The following is a 6046-nucleotide window of genomic DNA, read 5'->3' on the forward strand; positions in this document are numbered from 1 at the left end:
AGCCAGGAGAAAATTAGCAACGTTGGCGTCTGTCTTCAAATTCTTCTCCGTTTTCAGACGTCTCCATCTTTCAAAGGCATCTCCTACAAATCCTTGTTTTATTTCGGAATTTGTCAAGACGTAGTTCGGATTCATAACGAGGTCTTTTAGGTTTAGTAACGTTATACATGTTTTATCCGACACGTTCGTAGCTGCAGCTGCGGTAACTAGAGCAGAGCTGGCAACCCGGAAGACGAAACTCTACTGACTTCGTGATTGGTAGATAGGTGGAGGGTGGCGCCTCAGACCAAAACACAACATGACAACAATAACATCAGTTGAGGGCTGCAACTCTCACTTTTAAATGACTATATCCTGGCCGGACCACTGTTGTCAGTGATATAAGTATTTGAAATGAACATGATTTCTTCATGTCTAGTGACATATCAGGGCCATTTTATGATTAATTGAAATACATTTCTTACATACTGTACCTTTAACTGACGTTAGCTCAGTAGCTTGGCTAAGCTAAAACAGTCCAGCTCCTCTAAAGTTTCGAGCTGAAACTTCTAAAGCTATGCGCGAACAAAAAGTAGGTCCAATATCCAGGTTCCGAGCGTCGAGCAGACAGTCTCTCAGATACTGAAACACTACACATTTAATTATTTTCGCTGCAGAGTTACCCACTCGCGGCCATGTGTCTTCTCCGTGCCTCGTCACATCATCGTTCCCCCAAAAAACACTCACTCACTCACTCCCTGTCAAACCTGTCAATCACACCTGAACCAATCAATGATCAGGATCACACTTTTTCCCTCAAACAGTACTTCCTCATCCCCATGAATTTCTTCAAAATAAAATGCAATATTCAACCATGTACATTTGTATCTTTTTAATGATAAATGCCTCCTCTTCTATCAAAATATTTTAACCATTATGAGCTATTCTTTTAACATTTACCCAAACATGAACCCAAACATGAACTTCTTCTTTTCTTCTACAGTAGATTATATCTTATTGCTTTAATCAAATGGCACAACGGACACAGAGTCAAACTGGAGCAGAGCCTGGCTCTGCCCAGAAAGCAGCACACTCAGCTCCACGTGAGTTGCAAAATGGCAATAAATATATTCATTCAGTGCATTTGTATTGGGCATTAACCTCATGTTTACCTATGTATTGTTGAAATCAAAAATTGTAAGTAAACGTTTCAGGTTGCGGTTCTGCACATGAGCTAAAACATGAGCCTGCACATAGCCGGTGCATTTACATTGCTGGTGTTTGGAATTGTTCCTGTCTATATCTGAACAGTCCAGAAAGTGCACTCTTCAATGGAATCATTTTTCTCCATACCTTTGGTTATGAACACTCCTTCCGGTAATGTGAGAGCTCCTGTTCTCCCCTTGTGTTTGGACCATGAAATGAGCAACCATAACATTCTCACCCCCCTTGTCAGATCTGTAAAAAGAAATTACATTTCTGAAGATGACTATCCAGCATAACTATCTCTGTGTTACAACTGCTCTAAAAATGGAATCAAAAAAGCTTCATTGTGCACTCATTATAACACATGTGTAAGACAATACGTACCTTACGCGCGATGGTGCGCCATATTGGCCAACTGCAGACATGAAGGCTTCAAGAACAGTTGTAGCTCTGTTATTGGTGGCACTATTTAAGTATACAATGAGCCTGGAGAATCCATCTGTCCCACCATGGACAACAATCCTCCATCTGTGTAAAATATAATGGGATTAATATTTGACTGGGGTCTGATGTCCAAATCACAGCTGAAAGAGGCACATCTTGTTCATTAAGCTAAGTCAGGGCTAGAGTACGGTTGTGGCTGTTTGTGTGATAATTAAGACCTCAAATAGTGTCAGATGGTTTCATCAAAATGTGGTCCAGGAGACAGCTAATATAGGGAGGACTACCACTGAAGCGATTTTCAGTGATTTGGCAGGTGTTTACGGATGTCTGGTTTTTGTCAGTGTGATCTCTATCATGCCAGATGTAGTCATGAAAACTTTACAGGTGTCTTGCTGAGATCAAAATGAAGGCAGAGTTGGAAGAAAGATGTGGTCTGACCAATGAGTACTGAGTGCTCATGTGCAAAAGTTTTCATAGGTCGCAATGTCAACATGTTGAGAAGCATTGCAGCTGCTGTGATATACAAATATGCCGCCATGCAAAATCTAACATTGCTTATCTTATCCTTATTGTGCAGTCATAATCATAAAGTTAGTATTCATTCAATTGCATAACAATCCATAGGCAAATTCAGTGGATTTACTGTAGTCTATATTGTTATTGTGTCACAATTACAACCAGGCAAAGGGCTTTGTCAGCCAAATGAAAAATGTATATTTAATTAACCTTTTTCCAACATCTAATTAATCAAGGTGCTAAGAAGTTGGTTTCCTGTAGATTTATCTATGTAAGCATACTGGCCTTCTAGACTACAATAGACAATATAAAAACCAGAGGGAAAAACGTTACCAGATCAGCTTGTGATTACCGTCTATGTGCCATAGACTATTTGGTGCTGGAACATTGTACTGACGACGCCTTGCAGTCTGGATGGTTAACCTTCGCATCAAGATTGCTTCTGGATCAACCCGTCGCATTGATGCCCTTAATCGATGCCCTGATTGAAAAAGGACATACACATACATTAAGAAATAATAACCAAAGAAAACTTAATTCATTGAATGGAGTATGTTTTTTTGACTAGTTTAGGTGTAAAGACTAGGAAGCATGTGACTCCTTACATTTTTAAGCAAGCAGACAGTAGCACAATTTAGACAAACTTCCCCAATCAAATTGCCTACTGGTTAAACACATCATTTGAAATTGGTCTTCTTGAAGAAAAAACAAACAAAAAAACAGTCAATTCTTACTTTGAATGCGTATGCCTCTGGATCGTACATGTCCCTGCATCATTCTGTAGCCAGCATTTGGATGGGAGTGCTGAATCTCCATCACCAAAGCATCCAAATCGTCATTGTTAATAGTTGAGTACAGATCTGATATTCTATATTAGAAAACAATGAAAATATGTTAGCTAACTTGCAGGGGGAAAAATAACGCAACATCTTACTGTATATTAACACAAAGTTGAAGCGACTGAACTCAGATGCACACACAGTGCTGGTGGGATAAATCATATCATATATATAATTTAAACAATGCATAGCTAGCTGCCGCTAACTGTCTCATTGATTTTTCATTTGTTTATGTAACTTACCTTACGCCGTCTTCGGCCAATCTTCTCTGAATTGTGCTGGATGATACACCAAATACATCTGCGATCTCTCGGGTTGAAAGACCGGACAGCACCAGAGGCGATTGCTCTAAGACTACAGGGGAAGCTCAGCCTCCCCTAAAATATCACTGGCAATTTCGTCAAATACTACGAATTTACGTTACTACTCAAACTAAAATGTGCTAGAACATGATCGACTTCATGGCTACTTCTTATAATAACACAATCGTTAATAAGTTTTAGCCGTTCGTCTATCGTGATTTTTTTTCTCATATCACGGTCCGTTTAAAAACCCATTGAGGCTCGGCTTCAATGGACTTTCAATGGGGCTTCAGAATGGGCCGATCTCAGGGCAAAAAAGCTCGATATTTATTGGACAAACGCTCCAAAATCGTCACTTCCAGGGAAGCCGGGCGTCTCTGGGAGTGAATAGAGAGGCGAAGTCCCGCCCCCCTACTTCCGGGTTATGGGACCTATCTTTCGAAAAAATATGAACGGCAGTCTATGGAGAGATAATAATTATTTTTTGGTCCCGATCGAATTGTGGCATGAATTTCACATGTGTGTGAATTTAAAAGATAATTTTTCACGTCAAGAGATAAATTATTTGACGTAAATAAGCTGAACAACATTAGGTTTTGTATGAGATCGCTTAGTGAACTACATCTCTCTAGAGATCCCTAGAGAACTATGGCTGTCTCCTTGTTGAGCTTTACCGTCTTCTTCCAGGACGAAGGCAGAAGCATCAAACGAGGTGACAATCATTATAAATCGGGTCATGTCGAGAGCTGTAGTTACACCAAGGGAGTTTTGGTCAGTTCTGTACGCGCCAGCATGCGGGACTTGTAGTTCGTTTAATTACGTATTTTCCATAGCGTTTTACTTAACTATCTTGCGACAAACTGTGACATTCTTGACATATAAAATCATTTTTTATTCTGAAAAACAACATATGTATAATCCAAGGCACAAGTCGATCGGGACCAGAAAATAATTTATCTTTCGCCATAGACTGCCGTTCATATTTTTTCGAAAGATAGGTCCCATAACCCGGAAGTAGAGGGGGCGGGACTTCGGCTCTCTATGGGCAGTGGGATGTACCAGGACGCCGAGCTTCTGTATGATGATTGGATGAACTGTTAACGTGGCTGGAACTCGTCGTGATTGACAGCGCTTTAAGCCTATACTTCTGCATCGAAGGATTTTAGGTCAGTCCCGTGCGGATATTTGGCGAGTGAAGTTACAGTAATACCATAGGGTATACTAAGCTACTGCTAATTATTTGTTGCGATATATCGCACTATTTCCATCTGTCAAAATAAAATCGTGAATATATAGCGTTATTGAGTTTGCTACTTGTTTTCATTTTAGTTTTAAAAAGTTCGTTTATTTGCAATTGTAGGGGGTAAACTAGCCAGCCAGCTAGCTAGCTGCACCCACTGTAGTTTAAAAGTTGATAGCTTAAAAGTTGAATGAAGTTTCTACGTTAAACGATTCAAGCTGAATTAATTAAATTAATTTTGGTTAGAAGAATGATAATAATAATACGAAGAACACTTCTGATAACAGTAGAGTGCATTTTCATGCACTGTAATTAACTAATAATAACTATAAACATAGGCCTATACAATATAAGGAGAATTAATTAGTAACCCTGTTAAATTTAATGATGTAATATTTGGCCAATTTTACAAAACTGGGCTTCCCCTATTTGAAAGACCAGCAGCCGCCACTGGACAGCACATATGTTGAGAGTATGTCCATTGGAATATCCAGAGGCGGGCGTCCCACATATGTCCTCGAGCTTGTTTGTTCTTCAACATGAACGCGGTGCTCAATGAGTCTCAAACAACTCAAAATTTCCTCGTCTGTGTCGATGTCTTCTAAAGTACTTATCCGCCCGAGAATTTCTGTGAATTCATCTACACGTGCCAAGATTGTGTCTGCCGGTAAGCCATGCTGGTCAATCTGGTCTGCGAGGGATAGCATGGCATCACGGAGACCGCTCAAGTCCTCCATGCTGTTAGCACGACCTGGTACTGTAGCTGTTTACCTTGAGAAGCAGCTAGCGTTCGTAATCGACAGGTTAGCCTCTGTTGCTTCGGTCTGGCTCTATGGTTAGCCACGCCCCCTCATTTACATACAAGGATTGGAAATAAAAAGAGCCTGGAAATAAATGTGGCCTTCGGAAATAAATGTGGCGATCGGAAATAAATGTGGCCTTCGGAAATAAATGTGGCCTTTGGAAATAAATGTGGCGATCGGAAATAAATGTGGCCTTCGGAAATAAATGTGGCGATCGGAAATAAATGTGGCGTTTCAAATTAAAAGTCTCCGGAAATAAATAAATGTGGCCTAACAAAATAAAGGTCTCTGGAAATAAATAAATGTGGCGCTTGGAAATAAAAGTGCCCTGAAATAAACAAAAGTGTCTTTAAAAAAAATAAAAGTGTCATTAAAAAATAATTTTATTTATTTATTTCAGGGGTATATTTATTTATTTCAGAGGTATATTTATTTATTTCAGTTTTTATTTATTTATTTCCGTTTTTATTTATTTATTTCATTTTGACTGAGATGGTTCTCCATACAAAAGATGTGTGTTATCAAATGTGGTGGGACGGTCTGGTCCAAAATGATTTTTTGTCCCAGTCCACTCCTGAATAGTCAAATGTTTCAACATTATTCATGTATTGTTTATTAGTCTGAAAAAATAAAATGATTGACATGATTTTAATGTGAAGATAAAGTGACAACACATGAACCAAAGAGAAACTGGTCCTGTTCAAGTCAACAGAGATA

This window comes from Chelon labrosus, assembly GCF_963514085.1.
Source record: "Chelon labrosus genome assembly, chromosome: 5".
Taxonomy (NCBI): domain Eukaryota; kingdom Metazoa; phylum Chordata; class Actinopteri; order Mugiliformes; family Mugilidae; genus Chelon; species Chelon labrosus.